The sequence below is a fragment of the Gossypium arboreum genome, chromosome 4 (genome assembly GCF_025698485.1).
Source record: "Gossypium arboreum isolate Shixiya-1 chromosome 4, ASM2569848v2, whole genome shotgun sequence".
NCBI lineage: Eukaryota > Viridiplantae > Streptophyta > Magnoliopsida > Malvales > Malvaceae > Gossypium > Gossypium arboreum.
The window spans coordinates 96,827,756-96,846,682 of NC_069073.1; positions in this window are offsets into that span (position 1 = coordinate 96,827,756).

Below are 18,927 nucleotides of genomic sequence, written 5' to 3' on the forward strand. Positions count from 1 at the left end.
TTTGGGTTGTAATCTAATTACCTATGCATGCATGTGTTAGTGTTTTGATGGTAGGATATGTTATTGCTTGGTGAGTGCGAGATAATGATGTGATATGTTGTTGATTGATGAATGTATGGTAAAGTATGAATTAGGTGCTACAGGATAAGGGATGACCTAATGACTTAAAATGACTATAAGTATGAATGCACAATTTGAAGTCATGATAATAAGTATAATAATGCATGAAATTGGTGTGGAATGCCTCTAAATAGTGTAACAAATGAATGTGCAATCGAATGACTTTATGAAGATGTGAGAGTGACATGGTGTGGAATATTTGAGAGGTTGAATATGTCATATTACATGTTGTAAATTATGTTTGAAAGTATGAGTGATTGTGGGTGACTATTGGATTGGAAAATAGCCTTTAAATGGTCCATACGGGTAGACACACGGGCGTGTGTCTAGATCGTGTGTGATACACGGTCTGCCCCATGGGCATGTTGAATGGTCATGTGTCCCCTGCACCTAAAATTTCTAAGTCAATATGCATGGTATTAAGCATATGGGCGGAGACACGACCATGTGTCTCAACTGTGTAGAGGACACGGCCTAGCGCACGGGCATGTGCCTTGGCCATGTGCCCCTAAATGAGTGATGACGTCATAAACAGAATGTCTGGGTTTTTGGACACAGGGGATGACATGGGCGTGTCTAGGCCATGTGAGGGACACGAGCCAGGGGCACGGGCGTGTGCTCGGCAATGTGAAAACCCCTTAGGTTCAAAATGAAAAATAAATTTTAGTAATTCCACACGGGTATGGGACACGGGCGTGTCCCAATGCACACGGGCGTGCGCATTGCCTCCACACGGGCGTGTGAGGCTTAAACATAGAATCTTTCTTAGAATTCTCTTAAGTTCTTGATTTAGTTCCGGATTTCTTTTAATTTATGTTTTGGACCTCGTAGGTCCATAATAAGATAATATGATCTTGATTGATCGGTTTTAATTTGGAATGAAATTTTATGACCCGTATTTCCTGGAAATGCCCTGTCTATGTACGGTAATGCTTCGTAACTTGTCTCGATCTCGGGTATGGGTAAAGGGTGTTTCATTTAGTGGTATTAGAGCTATGGTTTAGCCGATTCTTGGACTAACCTAGCGTATTTGAGTCTCACTATACTTGCCATACATATATATAAGTAATGATAGTGAGACGACTCCTGACAATATTAAAATGTGTTTTCATATAGCAAATGGATCTCGACAGAGCAGTGGCAGATGACATAGAAAGTAACGCGCCTGCTCCAGCTGAAGGAGCAGTACCATCTAAAAGTAGACCTGAAACTGTCAGTAGAGGAGAACGAGGCAGAGAGGCCTTTCTCCATATGATGACTGCATGGTATACGGATTTCGTTCGAACAAACCCGAATGCTCAACCTCCCCCACCTCTCCCAAACCCACAACTCGCACCTATGATGCCTTAACATATGGATTTCATGAGATTTATTAGAACAACTATTGATAGTGTAACACCTCTTACCCGAGTCCGAGGCCGAGACTGGGCACTAGGCATTACCATTCTTAATCACATGCATACAATCGTTTCCGAGTCACCAAGACTTGGTCAAATTTAAAGCTTTTTGAATTTTGTTTAAACTCCTTAATGTGGGCCTACGAGGCCTCAAACTTTTATTGGAAACCATTTGGAAACAACTCGGGTCTTTAAACCTACTAAATAAAAATAACTCTTGAAACAGGGCACACGCCCATGTGGTCATTATAACATGGCCGTGATGATGGCCCGTGTGACACACACGGACTAAGTATCTAGGGACACGCCCATGTCCTATGCCCATGTGAATTAAATTCTAAATTTGAAACTACAGGGGTTTTCACACGGCCTAACACACACGTCCGTGTCTATGGCCCGTGTCCCTTACACGGTCATGACACGTCCGTGTCTTAGCTTGTGTCTACAAACCTTGACATTTTGTTTCTGATGTTAGCACCAATTTAGGGCACACGGCCAAGGCACACGCCCGTGGCCAGAGGCCGTGTCCTCCATACGACTGAGACACACGGCCGTGCCTCTACCTGTGTGTTTACTACCATGCATTCTAACTTGCAAATTTTACGTGCGGGGGACACACGGCTAAACGACACGCCCATGGGGCTGACCGTATGTCACACACGGCCAAGACACATGCCTGTTTGTCTACCCGTGTGGACAATATAAGGCTATCTACCAAGCCTTTGCCACCTTGAAACACAATCTAACATCAACCAACACATCAAAGTTTAACTTAATATGATTTCTCAACCAAACAACCATAGTTAAGACCTATACACATTACATATATTCAACCATGCCAACAATTTCACATTCATGAAAAACTAGCTTTCATTCACATAATAACTTTCAATATTAGCCATATTCCATGGCCTTATACAAAATGAATTAAATGCTAAAATAAGCCAACACATTTTGCCAGTTAATAATGACACAAAACTCGAAAGTCAGGGTCCTATACATGCTATAATCAAAACAAAAGATCTAACTATACCAAGTGCTGCTGGTGATAGTGTGATCGATACCTCCAACATTCGTTGGTCCTTGAGCTAATTAGGTGACACTATAAGAAAATGAAAAGGAGAGGGAGTAAGCTAAAGCTTAGTAAGTTGCATGCAATAAATATACAACAACTTTACCATTCATCATTATGCTCATAAAAATAAAGTAGGCATAAGCACAACTTACTCGTCACTATCCAATACAATTCACATAACATATATTAAGCTCAGTTCTCATACATTTCAAATAGGTACCTGTACCACTCACAACATGGTTATACTTTCCTCGTTTAACCTAAACTGTAACTCTAACCATTGAACCATTTAGAATGCTATAGGATATTCATTAAACATCAAACATAGGGTGTAATGCCAATTCCCTGTCCCAGACCTGGTCTTACACTAGCTCATCTATCAAGTCGATGCCATGTCCCAGACATGGTCTTTCATTGGCTCTCACAATGTGGCCGATGCATGTCCCAGACATGTCTTACACTGGCGCACAAATGAACCAAATGTCATGGCATGAATATCTAATTTTTTCCTAAGGTTCATCCGGAAGTTCTATTATCTCTATTATCATCATGTATTTTCATTACCACAATTAAGCAATTTATGCTATAAAAATTCATGCACAATTGATAACAATGTAGTTGCATTATTTACATACAACTTACCTGGTCTAGGCCCGGATTTTGTATCTCTTGATCTAAAATAATAAAAATTCATCCATTTAGTCACTAGATAAATTTATACAATCAAAGATCCACATTTTTGGCAAAATGACCATTTTTCCCCTAGACTCGAAAATTGATTTTTATCAAATTTCTTCATGCCTTAAGCCTAGAAAAACCCTTTTTACTCTTATAGCAACCCAAAATTTCTATTATTTCATCGCATTACTATCTATTTTTACAATTTTTACGAAAGGGTCCTATTTGTGTTTTCATGAGAAGTTCTTTCATAGAAGTTGTTTATTTCACAACCATAACTCATATTCTTCCATAAAATTTTAGTTAAAAACATATATGCTTTCATGGAAAAACCCTAAACTCTCAACCATTTTGCAAAATAGTCCCCCCATTAGCTAGCTCATGCCACAAGGGTTTCCAAAGTACCAAAATTATCAAAAATAATAATCTAAATCACTTACTTGAGAGGGAGATGAATGGCTGAAATTTTTAAGCTTCAAAACCCTTACTGTTGCTGAAAATTTTGGTGAAGGAGGAGATAAGAAAGGGGTGATATCATCCCTTGTTGATTTTATTTCTTTTTAGTCAAATAAGCCACCAATTTTTTACCTAACATTTCGCTATCTTAATTCTTTGTCTCAAGCCAAGCCTCTCTATAAAGGTCTAATTGCCCTTTAAAGACTCCCAATTTAAGATTCATGGCAATTTAACACCCTTAGCTATCAAATTAAGACTTTTGCACTTTATGTGATTTAGTCCTTTTTCACAATTAAGCATGAAATCGCTAAAATTAACTTACCAAAATTTTCATACTCTCATATAATAATGTCAAAACACATAAAATAATATTAAAAATAAGTTCTCTACCCTCAAATTAGTGTTCCCAAACCCACTGTTCCGATTGGGTCCAAAATCGAGCTGTTACAGATAGAATTCGGAAACAAGGTGCTGAAGAATTTAGGGAAAATACCAATGATGACCCTGAAAGAGCTGAGTTCTAGTTATAGTACTTGATACAGGTATTCAAAGAATTATCATGTACACTCAAGGAGTGCTTGAAATGTGCCATATCCCTATTGAGAGATGCGACATATCACTAATGGAGAACGTTGATATCTGTAGTACCACCAGAGAGGGTTACTTGGGAATTCTTTTAAGAGGAATTTTGAAAGAAATAAATTAGTGAAAAATTCATCGAACAGAAGCGTAAGAAATTCCTAGAATTGAAATACATTAGTGAATATGAGAGAGAGTTTGTCAGACTCAGCAAATATGCTCGGGAGTGCGTACCCTCCGAGGCTAAGATGTGCAGAAGATCTGAAGATGGACTCAATTAGGATATTAAGACAGTACTGGGTATTCTTGAGTTGAAAGAATTTGTGGTACTTGTTGAACGGGCTTGTAAAGCCGAAGACTTGGTTAAAAAAAGGAAGAAGGCCGAGTCTGATGCAAGAGATATAAGAAAGAGGTATATGAGTAAGTCATTGCCATCTCAATCTAAGAAATCTAGAGGATGTATTCTTGTTCACATGTGTCAGTTGGACATTCATACGGGAATCGTAGAAAGCAGAATTTGGGTTTTAGATATCAGGCTAAGTCTGTGGCAAGCGTGGGTAACGCTAAACCTTCCAAGGCTGAATGTCCACAATGTGGTAGATGTCATTCTGGAAACTGTAGAGTGAGTGAAGGATCTTGTTTTAAATGTGGTTCTCTAGACCTCTTTATTAAGGACTGCCCTGAGATGATGGAAAAAGAAAGATTTCACAGTCCAAGACCGAGTGGGACAGCTTCTAAGGGAAAACCCTCAAGAAATACTAGGAATGGGTCTGGTAGTAAGAATGTGATGCAAGATACAGTAGTGAGGTCTGAAGCTAAGGCTCTAGCTAGAGCCTATGCCATACGTGCACGCAAAGATGCAACTTCTCCTGATGTGATCACTGGTAAATTTTCTCTCTATGATAGTAATGTTATTGCTTTAATAGACCCTGGCTCCACTCATTCGTATGTGTGTATGAAATTGGCATCTAGTCTGAACATTCCTATCAAGTCGATAGAATTTGTAATTAAGGTGTTTAACCTGTTAGGAAACCATGTGATAGTTGATAAAGTATGTAAGAAATGTCTGTTAATGGTTAAAGGTCATTATTTTTCGGTCGACTTGATGTTGTTGTCGTTTGACGAATTTGATGTCATATTGGGCATGGATTGGTTGACACTACATGAGGCTATAGTGAATTGTAGATAGAAAGTTATGGAATTGAAATGTGAAAACAGTGAAATTCTTCGGGTTGAATCTGATGATGCAGAGAAGTCGCCAATGATGGTTTCTTCGATGGTTTCTCAGAGATATATGAGAAAAGGGTATGAAGCTTATTTGGCATATATATTGAATACAAAGGAATCCGAATTGAAAATCAAATCAGTGCCGGTTGTGTATGAGTATACGGACGTATTTTTGGAGGAATTATCGGGTTTACCTTCAGTTAGAGAAGTTGAATTCAGTATTGAGCTAATGCTAGGGACGGCACTAATCTCTATTGCCCCATATAAAATGGCCCCGACTGAACTGAAAGAATTGAAGTCACAGTTGCAAGAGCTGATCGACAAAGGTTTCGTGAGACCAAGTTTTTCACTGTAGGGTGTTCCCATACTGTTCGTGAAAAAGAAGGACGGCTTTATGATATTATGCATTGATTATCGGTAACTCAATAAGGTGACAATGAAAAATAAGTATCCTCTTCCAAGGATTGATGACTTATTTGATCAGTTGAAGGGAGCAACGTGGTTCTCTAAGATAGACTTGAGGTCCAGATACTACCAGTTACGAGTGAAAGAGTCTGATGTGCCTAAGACTACTTTGGAACAAGGTATGGCCATTATGAGTTTCTTGCTATGCCATTTGGACTAACGAATGCTCCTGCAGTGTTTATGGATTTAATGAACCGAATTTTCCGGCCATACTTAGATAAGTTTGTTGTGGTGTTTATCGATGATATTCTGATTTATTCTAGAGATGAGGCAGAGCATGCCAAGCATTTAAGAACTGTTTTACAGACTCTGAGGGATAAACAGTTATATGCCAAGTTTACTAAAAGCGAGTTTTGGCTTCAAGAGGTTAGATTTTTAGGCCATATTGTTTTAGGAGATGGTATACGAGTTAATCCTAGTAAGATTTCTGCTATTTTGAATGGAAGCCGCCAAGGAATGTAACCGAAGTTAGGAGCTTTTTGGGTTTAGCCGATTATTACAGATGGTTTGTGAAAGGATTTTCGATGATAGCCACCCCAATGGCAAGGTTGTTGCAAAAAGATGTTAAGTTCGAATGGACGGAGAAGTGCCAACAGAGTTTTGAGAAACTGAAAGCGTTGTTAACCGAGGCACCAGTATTAGTACAACTGGAATCAGGGAAAAAATTTGTGATTTATAGTGATGCATCAATGGACTAGGTTGTGTCCTTATGCAAAAAGGTAAGTAATAGCTTATGCTTCGAGGCAAATGAAGCCCCATGAAAAGAACTATCCTACTCATGATTTAGAATTAGCTGCTATTGTATTTGCTTTGAAGATTTGGTGATGTTACCTATTCGGAGAGAAATGTCATGTCTATTCAGACCATAAAAGTCTTAAATATCTGATGACTCAAAAAGACTTAAACTTGAGGCAACGAAGGTGGCTTGAATTGTTAAGACATTATGAGCTTGTGATAGATTATCACCCCGGTAAGGCAAATGTGGTTGCCGACGCCTTGAGCAGAAAGTCTTTATTTGCTTTGAGAGCTATGAATGCACGGCTATCCCTATCTCATGATGGTGCTATTCTAACAGAGTTAAAAGCTAGACCGACTTTTCTTCAACAGATTTGTGATGCTCAGGAAGTTGATAAGAAGTTACAAGCTAAGAAAGCTCAGTGTGAGTCGAACAGTGAATCAGATTTCTAGAGAGGTCTTGGTGGTTGTCTGAGGTTCCATGGAAGGACATGTGTCCCGAAGAATGCTGAGTTGGTTCAGGATATTTTGCATAAGGCTCATAATGGAGGTATGTTAGTTCACCCGGGTAGCAAAAAGATGTACAATGATTTAAAGAAAATGTATTGGTGGAATGACATGAAAATAGATATATTTGAATTTGTATTGAGATACTTGATTTGCCAACAAGTAAAAGCCGAACACCAGGTACCTTCAGGTTTACTTCAGCCTATCTTAGTTCCCAAATGGAAATGGCACAGGATTATTATGGCCTTTTGTGACAGGCTTGCCGTTGACATCAAGAAAGAAAGATGTCGTATGGGTAATGGTTGACAGATTAACTAAGTCGGCTTATTTTATACCAGTACGCATTGATTATTCACTTGATAAGTTAGCGGAGCTATACATTTCTAAGATTGTGAGACTTTATTGAGTACCTTTATCGATTATTTCGGATAGGGATTCGAGGTTCACTACGCGATTTTGGAAGAAGTTACAAGAAGCTTTAGGTACGAAGCTGAACTTTAGTATCCCTTTTCAGCCAAAGACTGATGGACAATCCGAGAGAGTAACTTAACCACTTTAGGATATGCTTAGATGTTGTGTTCTTGAATTTCAAGGTAGTTGGGAAAAGTACCTACCTTTGGTTGAATTTGCCTATAACAATAGCTATCAGAAGAGTTTGAAGATGACACCTTATGAAGCATTGTATGGACGTAAATGTCGTACACCGTTGTATTGGACTGAGCTTAAGGAGAATAAGATTCATGGGATAGATTTGATTAAGAAAACCGAGGAAAAAGTGAAAGTAATTCATGATTATTTGAAAGCAGTGTCGAATAGACAAAAGTCGTATGCAGATTTGAAAAGGAAAGAAATTGAGTATCAAGTTGGTGATATGGTATTCTTGAAAGTATCCCCATGGAAGAAAGTTTTGAGATTCGGTAGAAAAGGCAAGTTGAGTCCTTATTTTATAGGACCGTATGAGGTTACCGAAAGGATAGGGCCTATTACTTATCAATTAGCTTTACAGATTGAATTAGAAAAGATTCACGATATGTTTCATGTGTCCATGTTGCACCGATATAGATCCAACCCTTCACATGTGATTATACTGACAGAGGTTGAAATCAGACCGGATATGACTTATGATGAGGAACCTATTAAGATCTTGGCTTGGGAAGTCAAGCAATTAAGAAACAAAAGTGTTACTCTTGTGAAATTTTTATGCCAAAGACATGGGGTTGAAGAGGCTACATGGGAGCCTGAGGAGGCCATGAGGAAAATTTTCACCGGTAAGATTTTTGGGGACAAAAATCCCTAAAAAGGGGAGAGTTGTAACATCCCGAATTAGGGCCTAGTCAGAATAGTGGTTTCGAGACCATAAATCTTAAGATAGAAATAATCATTTTATGATTCTTATAAGGTTTATGTTATGAATACATGCTTGTGTGAAAGTTTCATGAAGAAATTCTATGCATAAAATGTCTAATTGCATTTCAGGGGCCAAATTGAATAAAGTGTAAAACTTGCATTCTAGAAGATTTAAGCATGAAATTTCATTAGATATTGAATTAGAGGGTCCTAATTAGTAATTTGACCAAATTTCTATAATTTTGGACAAAAATAGACATGCATAGAAAAAATGTGAAAGAGAAACCCTAAAGGCATTTTGGTCATTTGGTAATTAAAAGAATAAAAAGGGAAAAATAAGTCAAAATTGGTGTCCATCTTCTTCCTTCATTGATGAAAATTTCAAGACACCATAGCTAGGGTTTGTTCAACATTTTCAAGCTTGATTATAAGTGCATCCTAGCCTCGTTTTTAATGTTCTTTGCATTTTCGAAATCCTTGAAGCATGATCTACCCATTTCTAGCTATATTTTAAACTAGGGCTCATGTATGAAATTTGACCCATGTGTGACATGCATGCATTTTGATGATTAATGGAGGAATATGAATGTTTGAGGCATGATAAACATCTTTTACTAGGTGATTTTTAGTGAAAACACTTAAACAATGGACTTGTTTGTAAAAGTGTAAAAAAGAATTGTAATAATATGAAATAAAAGAAAATGTGGGCTGATCTGAGCATAGTAAAGGTTCAGCTAGGCTTGAGTAACCAAGAAAATGCATGCATTTCATTTTACAAGCCTAGGGATTAAATTGTAAATATGTGAAAGTTTAGGGGTCAAAATGTAAATTTTTAAAAATATGAATTATGGACCCATTTGAATAATGTGAACAATAAATAAGTTAAATTTGGCATTATAGATCAAGAAAAACGTGAACCAGGACTTGATCAAGGAAAGAATAAAGTACACGACGATTAAGCTCGATTATCATTATTTTGTACCGAGGTAAGTACATATGCAAATAATGTAGTGTTGTAGTATGTTTTTAATGCTTTAATATATTGTGATAAATGTTTTATTACGATTATGAGTTATATGCTTATGGATTGCTATGAAAGCATAAATGTTATTATGGTCGTTATCCACGACGTTACGAGCAAGTACGATGGAGATACTATATGCAAGTGAGGAAAAATACCGCTTGAACCTTACGAATAGTTTAGGATAAAACTAACATGTCACTAGGAACTAAGACGTTCAAACTCGTTGAGTGGTCCGGGTTCGTGAGATATGTGGCATCCGAGCTCGTTGAGAGGTCTGAGTTTGTTATGGATGCGAGCATCCAAGCTAGTTGAGAGGTTCGAGCTCATTATGGATGCGAGCATTTGAACTCGTTGAGAGGTTTGAGTTCATAATGGATGCGATTCATGTAACATTCGAGCTCGTTGAGTTGTCCGAGATCATTATGGATATGTTACATGTTATGTGGTAGCTTCGGCTACGTTGAATTTGTGGCACTTATGTGCAAGGTTTTCGCGTATCCAATAGTATTCCGAGAGTTCAACGGGTAATGTAATGAATGTAATGAGAGTCCCGAGGAGGACATATGAAAGAGGTATAGTTATGGATACTTTACAATGAGTATAGGTATGTATGCTAAACTTATGAGTACTGCCTTAATAAAGACCGATTTACGATGAGCACGTATATATGTATATGTCCATATGATGAGTAAGTAAGAAGGTTTGAATGATGAATAATCTTTATGTATATGTTGCTATGTTTCTGCATGTTGATTCCTTACTACCATTTCATATTATTTGTATGTGGACTTACTAAGCTTTAATGCTTACTACCCTCTTTTTCCATCCTTTATAGTTCCGCTAGCCATCCTTTGTAGTTCCGCCAAGCTAGCTCGGGGATCAGAAGCTGTCGGAGTATTCGATCACACTATCAAAAGACTATTGGTTATAGTGAAATTTTTATTTTGAGTATGGCATGTATAGGAAACTTGGTCATTTTGTGGTATGTGTCATGCTATTTGGCCAAATTGTGAAGGCCTATGATACTGATGATTAATTTTGTAATAGCCATGTGATATGGCTCATATTTGATCATTTGGGTTGTAATCTAATTACCTATGCATGCATGTACTAGTGTTTTTATGGTAGGATATGTTATTGCTTGGTGTGTAACACCCCATACCAGTATCTCATGCCGGGATAGAATACGAGTGTTACCTAACTTAAACTCATGCTTATGACCAATTCTAAGTCTCCAAAACTTGAATAAATCTAAAACTTTCTCAAACTTATCAACACTTCCTTAATATGGGCCTACGGGGCCCAAAACATACATCAGAAATCATTCAGAACCAACTCGGGTTCTTTTGACAACTTTAGAAAAATGACACTTGATACAGGGGCACATGCCCGTGTGGGACGGGAAACACGCCCTTGTGACCAAATTGACAAGGCCGTGCTATTGGCCAATGTGACTCACACGGTCTAAGTAATACAAGGACACATTCGTGTCCCTTACCCATGTTGAATTAATTTTAAATGCACACCTACAAAGGTTTTCACAGGGCCTGGAACACGTCCGTGTCCCTGGCCTGTGTCCTTCACACGGCCATGACACGCCTGTGTCACATCCCATGTGCAAAAACATGGACATTCTATTTCTAACGTCAGCAACCCCAAAATGTCACATGGCCAAGGTACACGCCCGTGTACTAGGCCGTGTCCTCTACACGGCTGAGATGCACGGCCGTGTCTCTGCTCGTGTGTTTACTACCATGCATACTGACTTGAAAATTTTACATGTAGGGGACGCATGGCCGGACTACATGCTCTTAGAGCAAACCGTGTGTGGCACACGGCCTAGACACATGCCTATGTGTCCACCCATGTGGACAATATAACGCTATTTACCAAGCCTCTTTGTCACCCTTACTTACACAACCTACACATTAGCAATCAAAACCAATACAAGGCCATCTCATGCAACCAAATCAGCCATAATAAACAACATTCCATATGTGCATTTTACTCATCTATGAAGATAACATCTTTGTGTATAAATCAAAATGAATATTAGCCATCATTCAAGGCTTAATACAAAATGAGAGATTTATCCCAAGCCAACACATTTGACCAAATTGAGAATGACACGAAACACAAGTCTAGTTCCCTATACATGCCATATTCAAAAATATAAATCAAACTATACCGAATGCTTCGATTGATAGTTTGATCGATATCTCTGACTTTCGTTGATCCTTGAGCTAGATAGGCAGCACTATAAGCAAATGGGAAAGGAGAAGGAGTAAGCATAAAGCTTAGTAAGTTGCACATAAATAAATATACAACATAACTTTACCATTCATCAACAAACTCATAACATACAATCGGGCATAAGCAAAACTTACTCATCAATATTTCGTACACATCGTATATCATAAAATGGCTCATATTCTATATATACCGAACAGGTACCTGTACCACTCACAACACAGTTATACTTTCCTCGTTAACTTGAAATCATAACTTTCACCATTGAACCATTTGGAACACTATCGGATATTCATTAAGCCTCAACATAGGGTAAGGTGCTGATGCCATGTCCCAGACATGGTCTTACACAAGCTCTAGCATATTTGTGCCGATGCCATGTCCCAGACATGGTCTTACACTGACACATCTCATAGCCGATGCATGTCCCAAGCATGTCTTACACTAACTTACATCTCGAGGTTGATGCATGTCCCAGACATGTCTTACACTAGCACTTGTCTCAATGCCGATGCCATGTCCCAGACATGGTCTTACACTGGCTCTCATAATATGGCCGATGCACGTCCCAGACATGTCTCACACTAGCTCACAATAACCCATATGTTTTGGCATGAATATTCGATTTATTTCCTAAGTTCAAATGGGAACTCTACTATATCTATTACCATCGTACTTTCTCAATTCCACAATCAAGTAATTCCTGCTATATTAAATTCAAGTACAATCCAATATATACATTAACATTGTAGTTGTATTATTTACATACAACTTACCTCAGATTACAAAATGTGGCGACTGGTCAATTTAATCGATTTGCTTAGCTTTCCCCCGGTTTAAGTTTGGATTTGGTGATTCTTGATCTATAATTGCAAAATGTACTTATTTAGTCACTACGTAAAATTAAGCAATCGAAAATTCATATCGTTGGTAAAATGACCATTTTGCCCCTATATTTTGACAAAATGACCATTTTACCCCTAGGCTCGAAAATCATTTTTTATCAAATTTCTTCATATCTTAAGCCTAGCCGAACCCTTTTTACTCTTATAGAAACTCCAAATTCTCATTATTTCATATACTTAACATCTATTTTACAACTTATGCAATATAGTCCTTTTTTAGGTGTTTTCATGCTAACACCTTTCACAAAAGTTGTTCATAACACACCCAAGACCTACTGTAACACCCCTTACCCATATCCGATCCTGGAACAAGGTTCGAGGCGTTACCGGACTTAAACATTCACAACATGCAAAACCGGGCCATAAAAATTTTTCCAAAAATTAAAACATCTCAAGCACATGCATATCGTCCCTTATACAGGCCTTCGAAGTCTATAACAAACATCAGGGTGGTTCGGGACTAAACCAAGAACTTTGAAAATCTTTGGGCAACTTAACAAATTTTCTTGCTTTGGAGAGTCACACGCCCGTGTGGTGATCGCGATTTTTGTGTGATAGGTTTTAAATATTTATAAAGAATCGTTCTTGAAACTAACTATTATCACGATGTAGGCAAGTGTACCTATCAACAGTAGTACAGTTTTAGCGAGAACGGATGTCGAACCCAAAGGAACTAAAAGTACTAGTAATGATTGTCTTTTTATTATCTAGCCTACGAATAAGAGGGTTTTGTTTTAACTAACTAATTATCTAAACTAAGAATTCACAGAAAATGGAATTGGGAGATTACTTTTGGAAAACAAGTGAATCAAGACAATACCTAAGGAAGAATACACCTAGACTTCACTTGTTATTTTGACTCCGAATCGGACAATTTATTTATTTAACTTGTCCCATAGAGATCCCTAAGTTATGTTATTATCCCTATTCAGGACTAATAACGTCTAATCCCTAGATTGAATAATTGAGACTTTTCTCTAATTAACACCCTAGGGTTGCATTAACTCGATCTATGGATCCCCTTATTAGGTTTCACCCTAATCTGGCAAAATCTTGTCACCCTATGTCTAGGCGCGCAATCAACTCCGCTTAATTATGACAAATGTACTCTTAGACAGGGTCTATTCCTCCTCTGAATAAGAGTTTATCTTGAATTAGTATCCTAGGATATCAAAACAAGAATTAAGAACACATGATTAAGAACAAGTTAAATATTTATCATACAATTCAGAAAATAATAACAAGATTCATCTTAGGTTTCATTCCCCTTAGGTATTTAGGGGATTTAGTTCATAACTAAAAAGGAAAACATCTCAGAAGAATAATGAATACAAAACATAAAGAAAACCCAAAACTCCTGAAGGGAAATTGAGGGGAGATCTTCAGTCTTAATGGTGAATCTGGCTTCTGAAATGGATCAATCGGCTTCCCTTGAGTAGTTCCCTACCTCCTTCTATCTGTGTCCCCTTTCCTTTTTCTTTAGGGCGTATTTATAGGCTTTAGAATGCCTAATTAGCCTTTTCCAAATTGGACACAACTTGGGCTCGACAGGGACACGCCCGTATGCAATTACTTCAGGCCGTGGTCAAGCCTGTTAAATAGGCACGGGCGTGTGGTCTACCCATGTGAGTCATGCTGCGATTTTTCCAAATTGACAAGGCCGTGTGGTCTGCCCGTGTGAGGAAGTCCAGGCTGTGTTGATTTCGTACTTTGGCCCATTTTCTCCGTTTTTGACTCGTTTCTCGTTCCTTTAGCTCTTCTATGCTCACTTAAGTATAAAACATGAAATTAAGACATTAGGAGCATCGAATTCACCAATTCTAAGGAAAAATCATTCATAAAATGCGTTAAGCATGGGGTAAAAATATGTATAAATTATGGTTTATCATATGGGTTGGGCCGTGTGGTCACACACACCCATGTGGCGTGGAACACGCCTGTATCCTCAGCCCGTGTAACTCTCTGTTTATCACGTCAACCAAACAAATTGAGCCACACGGTCAAGTCACACGCCTGTCTGCTAGACCGTGTCCTCCACACGGCTGAGACACATAGCCGTGTCTCTGCCCGTGTGGCCAATACTTAGGCTATTTTCCAAGCCTTATGTTCTTTTCAATTCTTTCCAATGATTTACACATCATGGACCCAAATTATAGCATCAATTTAATGGTTAATCGACCTTGAAAAAGATTCAAATAAATAATTTGCATGTTGCCTCACATGTGTTTATTACCCAGCGTTTAATCTCTACACATTCTACAATTGTCCATGTTTAATCATTATCAACTTACTACCAGGCCACATATTCATTCCATGGCCACGACCACCTCGAATGGTTCTAGGGCATTCATCATGTACATGTGTTATACTAATTATTCATAGCAACCAATTATAATCACACGACATGCATTAACCCATAGCAAGAATAATTAGGCTTACAGGCCATAACCATAATAAGCCACATCTCATGGCTATATACAATAGATCAATATAAGCTGGTACATTTGGCTAATTATAACAACATCTAATATAAAAACTAGTCCTTATACATGCCACTCACTTGAAAGTGTTTAATACACATAAGACAATACTCTGGAGTTGATAGCTTGATAGTGTGATGCTGCCTCCAACGATCTCCAACCCCGAGACAACTTGAGAACACTAAGGAAATGGAGAGGAGGGAGTCAGCTTAAAGCTTAGTAAGTCCATATGAAAATAATAAGCATTATAACAACATGTTTCCTTAGGCAATAAATCATAATGACACTTTTACTTATATTCTGGTTAAGTTGTTTTCTTGAGTTATAATTATTAATTTATTTATATCTGGAGCTACGGAACTCCAAATTAAGATCCATTAATTTTTCCTAAAACTATACTCATTTATATTGATAAAATAAAATTTCCAAAATTTTTGGTTGAGCCAATAAGTACAGTTTATTATTCAAAGTCTCCCCTGTTTTGCTGTTTGACAACTTCGACCTTTCTTCACTAAAATTTATTTATCTCATAATACGAGACTCGGATAATGTTCTCATCTATTTCTCATAAAAGTAGAATCATTATGGATTTCATTCATATAATTTCTAACTAATAATTATTTTTTTAAAATTTCTAGTTATTTTCCCAAATCAGAACAGGAGATTCCGAACTCATTCTAACTCTATATCACAAGAATTAAAATATCTCATCATTTGAGATTCCTTTTCTAACACCATTTATTTTTTATGAAACTAGACCCAATAATATTTAATTTAATATTTTATTCAGTCTCTAACTCAATTTCCACTATTTTTGGTGGATTTTCAAAGTCAGCTATTACTACTGTCCAAAACTATTTTAGTGCAAATTCATAGTAACTATCATAAGCTCATTGATCATGGACTCATCATTTCATGAAACCCATATCTCGTTACACAATGTAAGTTAACATGATATTACAACACAATTCATAATCATAAGCATAAGGATAGTTCATCTTTCAAACCCTTTTACTTGTTTATCATGTATACACATACATATGCATGAATTCTCTTACTCATCATTTATCACATTTCAATAAGGCATCACTTATGAGTATAATGTACGTACCTGTACATATCCATGCCATATCAATTAAATTTACCTTTATCACCTCGCCCATCTTGGGACTTTCATCACATTATTCATTATAGTACCCGTTAAATTTCTCAAAAATCTCGATGGATAGCTTATTTACCGTCAAGTCATTCAAGTGATCGTTTTCAAGCAAGCACTCCCACGAACCTCACATCTTACTGTGGGATTACCAGTCCAGGATAAATCCCCCATAATTTAAACTCATAGAGTGATGTCGGGATTACCAGTCCAGGCTAAATCCCTTATAGTAACAAACACCCTTAATGAGCTTGGATCTGAATTACCAGTCCAGGTTAAATTCAGACCCTAATCAGATTACCCGTCTGGGCTAAATCCTTAATGCACACATATTCTTCGGGAGGCTCGATCACTCAAGGAACACCCATCTGGGATAGATCCTTTCTATATTTGAGATCAACGGATTACCCGTCCGGGCTAAATCTTTTTCTATAACACATGCAGGATCTCAAGTCATGTAAGCCATGATTTATCCATCGAATTTCCCGTTTTATTCAATTGGGATTTTTCTCTTTTCATCAAGTATCTCATTATGCAGAGCTAATCATGCAATGTACATCCAATTCAACACATTTCCATGTTTATTTAGACATTAGTCCATGAAATAAACATGGTATTGCATATAATTATATTTAGGCATTTGTCACAATATATAACCTTCTTATCAACTATATAAATATTCATCACACAATGTTGACACATCAATTTGAGTTCAAGCATGAACAATAATATTATTGCATTATCATTGACATATGAACTTACCTCAGTTTCGAGTACGACTATTTATTTCGAGTTTCTGCTTAACCTTGTTCACCCTCGTTCTAAGCCCGAATCTTGTTTTACTTGATCTATAATATCACATTTAGCTACTGATTAGTCACATTATTCATATGGGTCCAAAAATTATATTTTTACAAATTTACATTTTGACCCCTAAAATTTCACATATTTGCACTTTTGCCCCAATACTTGTAAAATGATTTTATTCAATTTCCTTGCATTTCAAGCCTAGCTGAATCATTTTCATAACTGTGGAAACCCAAAATTTCCACTAAATCACCTTTTTATGACTAATTTTTAACTTTTACGATTTAGTCCTTTTTAAGCATTTTTAACGAAAATCACTTAGCAAAAGTCGTTTATTACACACCGACCCTACATATTCTACCATTAAACATCAAAATACATGCATATCATTCATGGGTAAATTTTTAAACATAAACCCTAGCTCAAAATAATGGTAGAAATGAGTAGAGCATGTTACCGGGATTTCAAAAATGTAAACAACATAAAAAACAGGGCTTGAATCCACTTACTATTGAGCTTAGAAGCTTGAAAACCCTAACCATGTCTTCTCCCACGCAATATTCAGCCATAGGTAGAAGATGGACAAGAAATTTGGCTTTTATTTTGTCTTTTAGTCCATTTAATGACCAAAATGTCCTTTTAGCCTTTCTTTGAAATTTTACCCATCCAAGCCCATTTTTTTCTAAAATTTTAGAACTTGGTCATATTGCTATTTAAGACCCTCTAATTAAAAATCCAATTCAATTTCATACTAAAAACTTCTAGAACTCATATTTTTCAATTTATTCAATTTAGTCCTTAAAGTCTAATCAAGTACCTTAGACATAACATTTCTTCATAAAATTTTCACACAAGCATGTAAAAATTTCATAGACCTTATAATAATCATAAAATAATTATTTCTACTTTAATTTGTGTTCTCGAAACCACTATTCTGACTAGGCCCTAATTCGGGATGTTATACCTACTTTCTTCCATAAGAACACAGTAAACATTACAAACCCTTTCATGGAAAAACCCTAAAATATTGATCATTTTGCAAAATAGTACCCTCATTTGAAAGCTCATGCTTCAAGGGTCTCAAAAGTACAAAAATATTCAAGAAAAGCCATTAAAATAACTTTCTTGTGAAGGCTTAAAGTTGCTAAAATTTCAAGCTCTTAAAACCCCATTTCTTTGCTGAAAATTTCAATCAAAAGAAAGGATGGAGTAAACAAAAAGATAGCTAGGCCTTTTGGCATTATTACAGTACACCTTATGTCATCAACATTACCTAATGTTGACTTTACCACACTTTCATCTCTCATGGCCGGCCAAGCTATCACAATAGGGTCTAATTGCCCTTTAAAGTCCCGTAATTTTTATTCTCTAACTATTTGACACTTTTAGCTATCAATTTAGGGCTTTTGTATTTTATGCGATTTAGTCCTTTTTCTCAAATGAGCTCACGAACGTCAAAATTAACTCACCAAATTTTTCAACTCACCAAATTTTTCACACACTAATATAAACATGCAATGACTCCAAAATAATAAAATAATTTATTCGACTCTGAATTTGTGGTCCCGAGACCACTATTCCGACTAAGCCCTAAATCGGCCTGTTACATGGTGAGTGCAAGATAATGATGTGATATGTTGTTGATCGAAGAATGTAAATGACTTAAAATGACTATAAGTATGAATGCACAATTTGAAGTCATGATAATAAATATAATAA